The sequence below is a fragment of the Sturnira hondurensis genome, unplaced genomic scaffold (assembly GCF_014824575.4).
Source record: "Sturnira hondurensis isolate 20B ecotype Veracruz unplaced genomic scaffold, ASM1482457v3 Scaffold0009709, whole genome shotgun sequence".
Classification (NCBI taxonomy): domain Eukaryota; kingdom Metazoa; phylum Chordata; class Mammalia; order Chiroptera; family Phyllostomidae; genus Sturnira; species Sturnira hondurensis.
Window position 1 is genome coordinate 25802 of NW_028082340.1, and position 13809 is coordinate 39610.

A 13809-nucleotide genomic window follows, 5' to 3' on the forward strand; every position below is an offset into this window, starting at 1 on the left:
GGGCCATGGGGGAGGGGAGGGTCCAGCAGTCTCTAAGGGATTTGGGGGAAGCCATGTCTGCTCTGGCCCAGATCCCCCTGGATCCACCCTGAGGGTCCAGCCATGGTCAGGCAGTGGTCACTGGGTGGGTCAGTCTCTCCTGCACAGCTCACTCTGGGAACAGCTCCTGATGAATCCCTGCTGGGCTCATCCAGGGTGGGTATACCCCTCCCTGCTGTGGAGACCCTCACCAGTGCAGAGGGCTCCCCCTGATTCAGGCTCACTGTTCCTCCCCAGCCCTGGGCTCTGATCCCCACATTGAAATGAAGGGCTATGAGGCTGGAGGGATCCGCCTGAGGTGCAGGTCTGACAGCTAGTACCCGCAACCCCAAATCCAGTGGAAAGACTCCAGGGGACACAGCTTGCCTGCTGAGGCAGAGCCTAAGGCTGCAGACGCCCAGGGCCTTTATGCAGCCCCAGTCTCTGTGATGCTGGGAGGCAGCTGTGGGGAGGGGGTCTCCTGTGTCATCAGAAGCCCCCTGCTGGGCCAGGAAAGGTCAGCCATGCTTTCCATTGCAGGTGAGTGCCCTACCCACTGCCCTGGGCTCCCTGGTGTCTGCTGGGGGAAGGCGGGGTTGTCTGCTGCTGACCTGGGTCTTTGCAGGGAACAGAAGGGACAGAGCAGGGACCTGCTGCCCCTTCCCCACGAAGGTGTTCATGTCTCAGACAGCTTCTGAGCACTTTCTGGGTGCCCCACACACAGTGCCAGGTAACAGGAACTGGAGATGAATGGGCAAGATGAGCAAAGACATCACAAAAGGAGAAAAATAGGTACAAGTCAAATCTTAAAAAAGGGCTCATCTCCTTAAAGTCTAAAACAACCCCATAGAGAAACGAGCAAAGAAGATGGATCATCAGTTCAGAGAAGGAGAAAATGCAGAATCTCACGGAGACTGGCTACAACAGAGAAAACCCTGAGGGTAGCGTGGTGGGGAGACCGTTGCTCTTAGATGTATGTTGCTATTACTCGGTATATTTTTGGAATATATTTTAACAACTCTCTGGGGTGACAGAGCATTTGTTACTCAACATACTTGATTGTTGGTCCAAACCCCAGCTTCTGGAGTCTGGCAGGTCAGCTTGTATTTGTGTGGAACGACCCACGTAAAAGGTTATTTCCTGCACCACGAATCATTTTGACAAAGAGTCAGAGACGGTGCGGGTGCCCCCGATGGGACGTGTGTGCAGTGGGCGCTGCCCTGTGAGCGCAGACGCAGACCTGCTCCCTGTGCTGAGTGGCAAGGTCGCCGAGACCCAGGGTGAGCAGAGAGAAAAACCGGCAGAGCAGCTGGTAGGGAGCGCTGTTTTCGCCATAAATAAGATAATATAAAAATAATGTTGTTAAATTTTAACAGACACTTGTTTGGCACTCACTATGTGTCAGGCACTGTGTAACCATTCATAAAATCTCTTACCAATCCGGACATGGGGAACAGATGTGTAAGTCATTAGTTCAAGGTCACGGAGCTTGTCAGGTGGGGGACACAGAATTAAAACCCAGGTGGTCCAGTCCCAAAGTTCACAATCTTATTCCCCAGATTGAAATGACTCAGAAGAAGATTGTAAGTGACAGATGGAGGAGCAGTAGAGAGATTTCGATGACTTAGTGTATACTGTTTTTTATATTCAAAATATTGTCATGTGAGAGGCAGTTCCTTTGAGACAATGGTGTTGTGCCAGTGGAAGTTCTGGGCGCTTTGGGGAGAGAACGATTATTTTCAGTTCCTGGATACCTTGAGACCCAACTTGGCCATCAGCTGAGGCTAACCCTTCGCAGGCCCCTTCTTCTGGGACGCGACGCCCTGGATGGCGGCCTTCGGGGTGACCCTGTTTAATCTGCTCCTGCTCCTGGTGGTAATGGGGTTCTTCCTGTGGCGAAACCAGAAGAAGATCCAGGCCTTGTCTGAAGAGAAGGAGAGGGAACGCACAGAGAGAGAAGCAGCTCAGGCCGAGAAAGCAGCAGCTCAGGCTAAGGAGCAACTGGAGCGAAGCCAGAAAGGTTAGGCCCTGCAGCAAGGTGGTCACCACCTCCCCACCACAGCCCCCACCCACCACACAGGTCCTCTATTTCATCCCCTTAAAGGACTTCCTTTTTCTGCTTATTTCCAGAGAAGCTGCAGTATGAACTCAGTAAGTGACAATCCCCAGCCCACACATACTGGGGGTCCCTGCATTACACAAGTCACTGACTCCTCACTGGTGGATGCAACAAAAGGACTTGCTTTTTCTGCTTATTTCCAGAGAAGCTGCAGGACCAACTCAGTAAGTGACAATCCCCAGCCCACACGTCCTGGGGTCCCTGCATTACACAAGTCAGTGACTCCTCAGTGGTGGATGCAACAAAATAGTCTCAGCCCCAAGGAGCCTACATCCCTAGCAAACATCCTGTAAAATGATTGCCACCTCTTTAGTTTCGAAATTTTCCTTTCAGTTGAGTCAGACCCCACCCTGTTCTCGCACATGGGCTCTGTAAGCCAATACTAACCCCCACATCTGCTTCTGTGTAACCCTTGCTTGCTTGCCTCTATATAAGGACTTAGCTGTAAGCGCTGGGCGGGACTTCCTTTTGCAGCCCCTGCGGGCACCATGTCTCCGGACACTTGGAGAGTTCGCCCCTGTACAGGTTCAACTTGGTCAATAAAGTAACATCTTTGAAACCCTGAAAGTCTCTGACATTTGTTCTCCCAGTTGGTGGATGCAACACTCACGTTGTTCCCTGCAGGGTGGAGAAAGATCCCGTACCTACCACGTGAGTGCCCCGACCCGCATCTCAGCCTCTCTGTTTGGATATTCCAGCCCCTTTCCTCCCCCCTAACCTCCCAGGGGAAGACATGAGGACACTGGTGGAGGGACCAGGCAGTGATCTGTCTCAGTGGGGACGGAGCTGGGTCTCTCTCCACCAGGGGGCACGCGCGCAGGGCACCCCAGGAACTAGGACAGGAGAGTGGGCAGTGGAGGTGACTCAGTGTGGGAGTCCTGCCCGCCATGATTGGTTGCCAGACTCTGTAGCCCACTGAAAAAAAGGCAGAAGGAGAGAAAAGTGTCTTAAAAACAGGAGTGGCCGTGTCAGTCGTCACAGACTTACCATTATTGCTGGAAAAATGGTATCTGAAATTTTCCATTAAGTGGCCCCATTGTTTCCAGAAGTAGGCAGGAAACAGTACAGATTGGGGTGAATGAACTCCAGCTCACAGGTGCACACGAGTGTCCACAGGGCAGCGTGTGGGAAGGCCCACCCAGGTCCTGGAGAACGTGGTCATCGCTTGCAGGACAGGGCTGGGGTCCTGGTCGCCCAGGGCATGTCTGACCACACAGAGTCCCAAATCCTCAATACATGAGGTTTACCCTTTTCACGTGAAGGAAGGCTTCTGGTTTGCACAGCAGCGTGGCAGCACCGCTGTCCTCGCACTTTGGGGTCACTACTGGGTAAAATTCGGGTGACCGAACACCAACGCTGTGATACTGGGACCGTCCATCTGTCACAAAGATGATCCTCAGTGACTGAGGGCGGTGAGGGGGGAGGGGTGCAGGCTGAACATGCTGGACTCGGGCAGGGTCCGTGAGGGCGCAGGTCCGAGAGGACAGCAGGGGACGTCATCATGCTGGTGACACTGATGTGCAATTTAAAACTTATGCATTGTTGGTTTCTGCAATTTTTACCCACTACTCCTTAACCGTAGTTGACAGAAGGTAACTGAAATTCAGACGCCGCAGCAGGGATGTGAGGTGACTGCTGCACAGACAGGGACAGGACAGCTGTACAGTGACCCTGGGGCAGCCGAGGAGGGAACAGGCAGAGGGAGAGGTGCGGAGGGTGGGGGGCAAACAGGAAGATGATGGGGGGCACGAGGGACAGAAAGGGACCCACTCAGAAATGACAGTTCAGGTGACTGTCTGTCTCCATTGCAGGTGAGGAACAGGCTCAAGTCTATGCAGGTGAGTGAGTCTGATGCTCTCTGGTTTCCTGGCTCCTGTGTGAGAAGTATTTATAGCCTTTCCCTGCTGGGTGAGGAGTGACCACAGCCAGCTGAGAGGCTCATTTTCTGTGTGTGAACCACGCCCTCCTGTCTGGACACTCAGAGAGGACCTTCCAGATGCAGCGTCCGCTCACCATGCTGACACACATGCCCACACCTGGGACAGCCGGGTCATGTCCCACAGAGACCCAGTGTGATGGAGGGAAGCCCAGCACTGGGAGAGGTTTTAGCCTGGTCGGCAGAGCTGTGGACGAGGAGAGTGGACGTTGGAGGAGACTGAGGACAGGAGAGGGAAGAGGCTCAGTGAGGACTGTGGGTGTGGGGAGGACAGAGAGAATGACCTGTCCTTGTCTGTGTCTCCTTCTTTCCAGAGGGGAAGACGGCCCTTTTCTAGCCTGGTGAGTGGGTCACTCTGTGTCCGCAGGACAGCCCCCGAGGGCCTCTGCTCCCCCTTTTCTCTCCAACTCTTGTCTGGGACAGTTCTGGGGTATGACCTGAAATTGTGGTCTCAATGATGCGCTCACCTGCTGCCCAGGAACCAGGGACAGTGACTGTCCTGGGGTCTACAGGCCTTTGTGGGAGGAAGAGGCAGGAGGGGCGGGGTTGGAGGAAGGGGCTGCAGGGAGAGGGAGGGGTAACCTGACCAAGCCCCTCCCCTCCTGCCCCTGTGTGTCCTCCAGTTATGGCGAGTTCCAGAGTCATTCCTGCTCTGTGAGGGTTGGGACAAGGACTGAGTGAGGTGATGACTGTGTGTTGGTCAGAACACCCGCAGGAAACAGACGGCCTATTTGAGGAGGGTGTTTGTCTGACAGTAATGACCACACCGAGGAGAAAATATCTTGAGGACTAAAAGTCAATGTAGGTGACTCCTGAGACTCTAACAGACTGTGTTGTAGGCTGATTCACTCTCAGGGGTTCAGGGTCAGAGAGCACAGAGGCCCCGCAACCTGCCCAGATGGTTCACTGACTACACACCCCTCACAGCCCTTCTTCACACAGTACCTCGGGCACTCGTGACTGACAGGAACAGGGACACAGAATGAGGCAGCACCAGCCACTCCTCCTGGTGGCCTTGTGACAGGTGATCCTTTATAATCCACACGATCACCAGTGTGGAGGTGACCTTGGTGCTCCTGTCACTCTGGCTGTAACACACAAAATGCTCAAGGCTGTGTGTAAGGAACACAAATGATTGTCACCCAGAAGCTTTGATGAATTGGCTGAGGACAGTGAGATGGGTCAGAGGTCACAGCAGGAAGAGATGAAAGAAACTCGTGACACAGAGATGGGGCTGGATGTGTTCATAGTGACCGGTGGGGTGGGCATTAAGGGAAACCAACAAGGACACGTGATCCCCCAGGGCTCACAGCAGAGGGAGTTGTGACCACCCCTGGGCCGAGGGCAGGGTGACAGGGAGGCCTCACTGGGGCCTGGAGGAGGCAGCTGGAGCTCAGGGAGGGGCCCCTGGGAGGGGGTGCTGTGGTGGAGCATCTCCCTGGGGGCGTGGGGGTCAGGGCTGGCCTCCTCTCCTCCCTCCTTCCCCTGTTCAGCCTGCGCCTCCCCTTGGCCAAACCCAACAGTAACCAGAGTCCAGGAGCCTAGGGACTCTGTTCATAGAGGAATGACTTCTAGGCCAGAGGGTGTGGGACAGGGGACAGTGGACCCCAGAGCACGTGATGCCCCAGCCTGGTCCTGAGCACAGAGGGTCATGGTGTCTGACCTCACACCAGGCACTTCCTCCATGGCTAGTCTAGGGCTCAATATACCACTGATTGGTCTTATTCCACCCCACAGATTAGGATTTTCAACCCCACAGTACATAGATGAGATTGAGAGTCAAGTTATTCTGTAGCTGGTGTCTGTGGACAGGGAGACTGTGCAGAAAAGGACATCACCCAGCTCAAGGGGCAGAGCCAAGGCTGACATTTAATCCCCGAGACTGTACAGCCCAGGTGGGCACGGACATTTTGGGGCCAAAACAGGAAACAGGAAATTGATAGATCCCAACCCTACTCACCCTCCCCTTCCTCTCCAATTACAAGACCCTGCAGTTTCTTTGGCCCTCATGGCTGAGGATGACATTCAGGGTGGGCTGTGGACCCCAGACAGTGTGGGCTTGGCTCCTACTCAGACCCAAGTCTTGAAGGCTGAGGCTCTGATGTCCAGTCACCATGGCCGACCCCATGCCCTTTGAACCTCCTGCAGTGGACCTGTTTCTGGATCCAGACACGGCGCACCCCGCCCTCCTTGTATCTGTGGACAAGAGGAGCCTGCGGCAGGCAGAAGCCTCGCAGAACCTGCCAGAAAAGCCCGAGAGATTTTACGGGAATGAGTGTGTCCTGGGCTGTGAGAGCTTCACTTCGGGAAGACACTTCTGGGAGGTGGAGGTGGGGGACAGGGCACAGTGGCGTGTGGGGGTGTGCAAGGAGAGCGTCAGGAGGAAAGATGGCGATAACATGGCCCCGGCAAATGGATTCTGGACTGTGGGGCTGAATCCCAGGAATGACTACCTGGCTCTCATGGACCTGCCGATGACGCTGACCAATGTGAACACTCCCAAGAGGGTGGGGGATTTCCTGGACTATGAGCTGGGGGAGGTCTCGTTCTACAATGCCGACGATGGCTCTCACATCTTCACCTTCCCACCCACCTCCTTCTCTGGGCCTCTGAGGCCTGTTTTTGGGATTTCACCTTTTGAGTCCACTCCTTTGACCATTCTCCCAGTGCAGAAAGCAGTGAGTGGAACCCTTGTGCCTGACCCAGGGCCTGACCCTTCCCTGGGGACCCCAGTGGACCCAGGCTCAGCTAGTGGGAATGGGGACCCTCAGGCTGAAGAAACATCCCTGCTTCTTGCTGCCGAGGCTAGAACTGAGGGCCTCCTGAGCCGCGAAACGTCTCAGTAAGAAGGGACTGAGGACGTAGAGAAGGGGCCAGCGGCCACTTTCTTAACCAGCCTGTGACCTGTGAGCACAGAGCAGACTCAACCTCCTCCATCACACGTGAAGGGCCTCTGTGAGCAGGACTGTGGGTGGAAGGGGCAGATGGGCGTCAGTGGCATTTTTATCACACGGTGGAACCCATGTCCAAGAAGGGACGCCCACCGCTGATCACCCACTGAGGTTCCAAGGTTCCTGTCACCTGTGGGTCCTGGGAAAAGGCCCCTCTTCCTCATCGTCATCACTCTGACTGTTCCCCATGTGCCCCTCCCCCCACATGTGGGTGTCATGTCACATGTGTTAAATAAATTTGCGGATACTCAACACTCCTCCACAGAGCTCTTTCTAGATTTAACCTGCACAATTAACTCACCAGGTTCACAGTGTAGCTCCTTGGCACTTTGTTGCCAACTCCTGTTGTGTTGGTTGTGCGTTGCTGCTGTGATCAATAACCACAAATCTCATGACCTGACAGGACACACATCTAGGACCTTAGAACTTTGAAGGTCGGAGGTCCAGCATGGCTCTCACTGGGCAGAAGTCAAGGTGCAGTCAAGGCTGGGTCCTTTCTGGAGGACCCAGGCATGAGTCTGTGTTGCTAACTCTTGATGCTGGCAGAGCTGGCTTCGCTGCAGTGGCGGGACCCAGATGGTTCTTCTTGCTGCTGGCAGACAAGCTGAGCCCCCTCCAGGCTGGGAACATCTGGGGTCAGTTCACTATCAATATCCCAGACAGGGATTCTAGCTCTGCCCATAGGGCATTCCTGTGGCTTTTGATCAACAGCTCACTTCCTTCCCACCTTTATTCATAAAAGGTTGGTTCATCCTGCAGGACCAGAGGTAAAGAACATGGAGTGGACCACCCCCCAAATTTTCACTGAACCACATGGGCTGTGGGGTCTGCACAGACCATGTGCAGAGGGAGGTGGAGGCCCGGCTGGTCCCTCAGAGTGGCTTCTGGGCCCTGGAGCTGTTTGGACACCAGTGCCGAGTCCTCTCCTCTCCTGAGGAGACCCTTCCCCTGAAGGAGCGCCTTCCCCAGGGGTGGCTGTCTACCTGGACTATGAATCTGGAGATGTCTCCCTCTGTGACTCGAGGGACAGATAGCTCATCTACACGTGTCCCCGTTTGCTCTTCTCTGGGCCTCTGAGGCCCCTGTTCTGGCTGGGGTCTGATGACAGTCCCCTCTTCCTCTGCCCAGCATTCAGGAGAGCCCAGGGGGTCACTGTGCCTAAGAGTGGTCTGGTTCTTCGTGGAGCAGGGACCCAGCACTTCCATGAAGGCCAGCACCCTGCTCTCAGAGCCCAGGAGAGAAGGCCTGGCCATCTCTGCTCAAGGAGCACAGCACCCAGGGGACCCGGCCCCTCCCTCTGGGCACGGCAGAGAACCTGCTCCACAGCCTGGGACCCCCTCTCCAGTCCCAGCCCATCCCCGCCTCAGGCTGTTCCCTTAGCAGGTCATGAGCTTGTCCACATGTGGCAGAAACCAGTCTCAGGGGAACCAGTGTTTCCACATGGCTCCCAACCAAGGACAATGTGGAACAGTGGCATGTTGACGGTCTGCTGCTCTGACATCTGGGTGACCTGTCACCATGGGACCTGAGGTGACACCAGACACTGTGGACTCGGGGTGAGGACAGCAGGATGATGCACCAGGACCTGAGGGGTGAGGAGCCACATTGGAGGTCAGAGGTAGAGGAAGGGGGGCTGAGAGCTGGGAGGGCCCAGACTGTTGGTGTGGTGGCCCCACCATGACAGCCAGGGGTCCGGCACCAGGAGGTCCATCCCCACTGTNTGTGGGACAGGCTGACAGTCTGCTGCTCTGACATCTGGGTGACCTGTCACCATGGCACCTGAGGTGACACCAGACACCGAGGACTCTCGGTGAGGACAGCAGGGTGATGCACCAGGACCTGAGGGGTGAGGAGCCACATTGGAAGTCAGAGGTAGAGGAAGGGGGGCTGAGAGCTGGGAGGGCCCAGACTGTTGGTGTGGTGGCCCCATGGTGGCCCCACCATGACAGCCAGGGTTCTGGCACCAGGAGGTCCATCCCCACTGTCCCCCAGGTTTCCAGCTCTAACAGCAAAGCTCCAAGGTGCAGAAGGATGACAAGGCATCTCCAGATTCATCCTGGCTCAGGTATTCCTTGAGTAAATATTCTCAGTCATTGAGAACAGCCTTAGGTTTAAGGTTCCTTCAGATCAGATGAACAGTGAATCAATTTCATTCAAGGTCAGGGTCGGTGGGGAGGCCAGCTCTTTCCAGCATTTTCTTTTGGGGTTCCTTTCACAACTTTAAAATTATTGAGGACTCCCATGAGTTTTTGCTCTTTGCTTATATATATTGACTATATTGAATCAAAGAAGTTTGAAATGTATTTATTAACTTAGTTTTACATTTTCATTTTGTTGTTGATTTTAGAGGGAGAGGAAGGGAGAGACAGAGAGGAACATGAATTTGTTCTTTTTATTTACCCACCCATTGGTCCATTTTTTTATGTTTCCTGACCAGAGAGATTGGACCCAGGCCTTGGTTTATTGGGACAACACTGTTACTGAGATAACCAGTGAGGGTTATTATTCTGATTAAAACACGTTTAAAACCCGATCATAGACTGATGTAAATAAACAAGCTTTGTGAAAAAAAAAAACTTGCATGCAGAGCAAAATAAATACTAGTGAAAGGCGTGGCATCGATTTCCTTTGCAAAACATACGTCTGACTAATAATAGGAGACTGGATGCTCTTTCTGTCCATGTAAGAACAGAGACTTGTAGAGATTTGTTATGAGAGTTAATTTAAGCCAAACTGATGACAACAAGGGGAACAAGTTCCAAGTGTCCTTTAAAGAAAGACCGAGTTTCCCCTTACTTTTCTGCATTTGGAACGGGGGAGAGAACCTAAGGATTGAAACAAAGTGGGAGAAAGAAGAGGTAAGAAGACCCTGTGCTCCTTGGTTCAGTGAAGCAAAGCGTTTCTACCTGCTTAGTTTGTAATAGCGAACCAGCTTCTCCTGTTTCTTTGTCTCTCTAATTCTAATTAATACATATTCCTGTCCAAGGTGGAGGAGGGGCTGTTACTCCATCGACTTTTAGACGTTCAGGGGCTACCCTATCAGGGGGGACTTTTGTTCTATGGCCAAAAAATTATTTCATACAACTTCATTGGAGCTATGCGGATCATTGGGCCTGAAATGCAGGTGTCTAACAATCCCACCACCTATGAGTCTCAAAGACAGACATGCACGGGTGCAATTTGCATCTCTCCCTGCGTGTTGGCCCATTTCAAACACGTTTCCCTCCCAGCGCCACACACAAGTCTGGGGGAGAACTGCGCCTGGGACCCTCGATCCTGGGCAATTCTGAAGAGGTGAGAAACCACCACCACNTAAATTATTTGTGAGTCCATCAGAGACTGGATTTCGTAGGTGCTGGAAAGTGACTGCTTTCCGTGTGTTCACACGTGCCTGGGGTCTGGTGCAGAAGATGTCAGCCGAGGGCCACGTGACCGATAATTCAGACTTACTGTCCGCACATATCAACAGCAGTGAATTTGTCTTAACTTCACTGTAATATTTATCATGATATACAAGACAGAAATCAAGCGAATGCCCTGAAATACTGATCACACACACCCACACCCAGGAGTGGTTCCCCTGGGGACCACACAGAGAGACCCTGGGAGGGGATCAGGCTGGAGCTGGTCTGCGCTGCTCCATGCAGGGGTGTCCAGCCTTTTGGTGTCTCTGGGCCACAGTGGAAGAAGCAGAGTTGTCTTGGAGTGGGCCTTGTGAACCAGCCGATCGAGGTTCTATTCCCAGCCAGGGCACATTCCTGGGTGGCAGGCCAGTTCCCAACAGGGTAGTCACAAGAGGCAACCATACACTGATATTTCTTTCCTTCTCTCCTTCCCTCTGAAGATAAATAAATAAATAAAATCTTAAGAAAAAAAGATAACTGATGAGCCAAAAAAGGCCCATGCATAATTTTCGTGATAAGCAAAAACATCCTCACATAATCACCCAAATTATTCAGCAGCCCTTTCAATCATCTTTTAAAATCATCGAGCAGGTCCCAAGTTTTTGATATCTAATATAGCAAATGTACATATCTAAGTTATAGAAATTAGTGTAAAACTAAGTCAACTTATGATTTTGTGGTGGGTTGCCTTCATAGCTTTCTCGGGCCCATGGTTGGACACCCCTGCAGCATCCGCATTCTTGCTAACCTAGCCCTCTGGTTTGTGCCCGGTAACTGATGAGACAAAGCTCTGGGCCCGTCAGAACACAAGGGTTTTGAACCAGGAACTTGACACTGTTTCCTTGGTGAGCACCATTTCTTCTTCCCCACCCTTTCTATCAGATCAGAGACATACCTCTACTAAAGAGCCCTCAAGTACCTTTCTTTGCTCTGTGATTTTCAGTTGGGAGAGCCAAGGGGAATTGGGGGCAGTTGGTGAAAGCCAGGGCCCAAATCCCCCTTATTCCCCATTAGGAGTGAGGCTGAGAAGCTGGGGCAGCCTGCAGGGTGTCCCTCACCCAGAGAAGGAGTGTGGTGGTGTGAGCCTGCAGGTGAGGACACAGGGAGAGCGTGGAGCAGGACAAGGTAGGGCCTGAACTGGGAAACCTGGGGAGGGAGACAACGGGAAGCAGGGAGCCGGACCCCTGCCCGTCCCTAGGAACTTCCTGTGGTCAGAGAGGAGCAAGGCCCCTCACGGTGTCTCCTGCTCTTCTCTGGGAATCTGTTCTAAGAGATTCCGAAAGAGAGGTGTGTGCCTTAAGGATGTATATGTCAAGATGCTTCTTTCAGGATTATTTGTAATAGAGAAAAATATGAACCAACCACATACACAACAGTTGGAGAATAAAGGGACTAACCGTATTCACAGTTGAATATTGCGTGAGCTATAGGTGTAGGAATCGTGTTGTCAACAAAATATTTTACATATAATTGTAACAAAATTAGGTTGAACTTGAGTATTTAAATTCTTTGTATAGTTTGCTATTGTACATATTACAATGATAAACAGCATTAAAAATAAACCTTTGTGTTAATGCCTGATTTTATTTTCTTTAAGAGCTATTCCTGTAAGTGAAAAATGGATTTGTAGGTCAAAAGATAAAAAATTTTAAGACATTTCAGATTATATGTATATACACAAAACACACCCATGAATATTAACATTTGTATGAAACAAAGCACATGATTACCAAAATAAATTTTTGAAATTTTTCTGGGTATTTTTTTGCAATTAAAATTGTCAAAATAATGAATACAAAGTAATAATAAATATCTCCCGAAAGAAGTGGAAATATGTTCCTCACTCTGAAAAACGTTTAAACTTTAACACATTCTGATAATTATAAAGTACAGAGTTCCAGGGACTGGGCTTCTTCTCTGGAAGGAATGGGAGCCCCTGGGAGGGGCTGAGCAGGAGGGAGGTGAGGGGTTAGGAGGTCCTGGCTGCTGTGCGGAGCACGGCCTGCAGGGGGCAGCAGAGGGACCAGCCACTCAGAGCAGAGGGGCGTGCCTTCCTCAGAGGGTGATGCTGGGGGCAGGCACCTGGCTGTTGCAGGGAAGTGTGGCAAGTGGAGGGCTTCTGAGCGCGGTCGCACAGGACGACCGAGGACTCCCTGATGGCTAAGGTACGTACATTACTGTTCCATATTTCATGGGTGGTTTCCATGTTGGGATCCAAGGTGAACAGACCCCTCAGTGGACAATTGCAGCGGGGGCTTTACGGTCAGCAGCGATCGCAGTAGCTCCCCCTGTCGGCCCCGCGGAGGCAGCGTTTCCACGTAGAATTTACCTTCTTCCAGGTTTTCCTTGCTCCGAAGTTCCTGCTGGCGTCTCTCTCTGCACAGCAGGTAACGATGATGAGCTGCCTGGTCCTCCAGCTGCCTGCCCTCCCTGTCTGCCTCGCCGTGGTCAGCTGCTCAGTCCCTGCTCAGGTAGGACCCGCTCTGTGGTTGTGCAGCTGAAGCCTTTACCTTTGGGCCCAGTCAGAACCCTGGACTCGCCCCATCCCCATCCCCCCAAACCCCGTCCAGAGGTACTTCTGTGAGGACCCAGGTCCTGCCTAGGTGTCTCTCTCCTTGCCCTCTCTGCTGGGTCACCCCCTGGTCCTCTGCTCCCAGCTGTCTCTGACGGAGGCCCCCCTTCTGTGGACCAGCTCAGGTTGCTGTGGTTGGACTCCAGGAGCCCATCCTGGCCATGGTGGGTGGAGACACTGAGCTGCCCTGTCACCTGTCCCCAAAGATCAGGGCTGAGACCATGGAGCTGATGTGGGTGAGATCCAGCCCCACGCAGGTAGTGCACACGTATGCACATGGGCAAGGGGACACGCCAGCAGAGTACCAAGAAAGAACTTCGATTTTAAGGGAGGACATCACTGTGGGGAAGGCTGCTCTGCACATTCATGACATCAGAGCCTCTGACAGAGGAAACTACCTGTGTCATTTCCAAGTGTGTCATTTCCAAGAATTTTAAAGTATTTAGAGGGGAAGGGAAGGAGAGAAGGAGAGAAATATCAATGTATGGTTGCCTCTCGTGAGTGCCCTGCTGTCAACTGGGCTGCAACCCAGGCATGTGCCCTGACTGGGAATTGAACCTGGATTGTGTGGTTCGCAGGTCCGTGCTCAATCCATTGAGCTACACCAGCCAGGGCCCAAGATGGAGATTTCTATGCAAGAGCCCTGGTGGAGCTGAAGGTTGCAGGTGAGTGAGGTTTGATCTGTGCTTGTCTCCTGTGGAGTCAGGAACAGAGGCTCCAAGGCCACCTGAGACCAGTCTTGGCTCCTCACCAGCACCTGCCCCTCTGCCTCCATCCCTGCTCCTCTGAGGCCAGAGACAGACCCAGGT

At 52.7% G+C, this 13809-nt stretch overlaps 1 pseudogene; it reads left to right on the forward strand.

The window, feature by feature from the left end:
* Window positions 1-185: 185 nt before the first annotated feature.
* LOC118994678 (butyrophilin subfamily 3 member A3-like) lies at window positions 186-7286 on the forward strand (annotated as a pseudogene).
* The last annotated feature ends 6523 nt before the right edge of the window (window positions 7287-13809 follow it).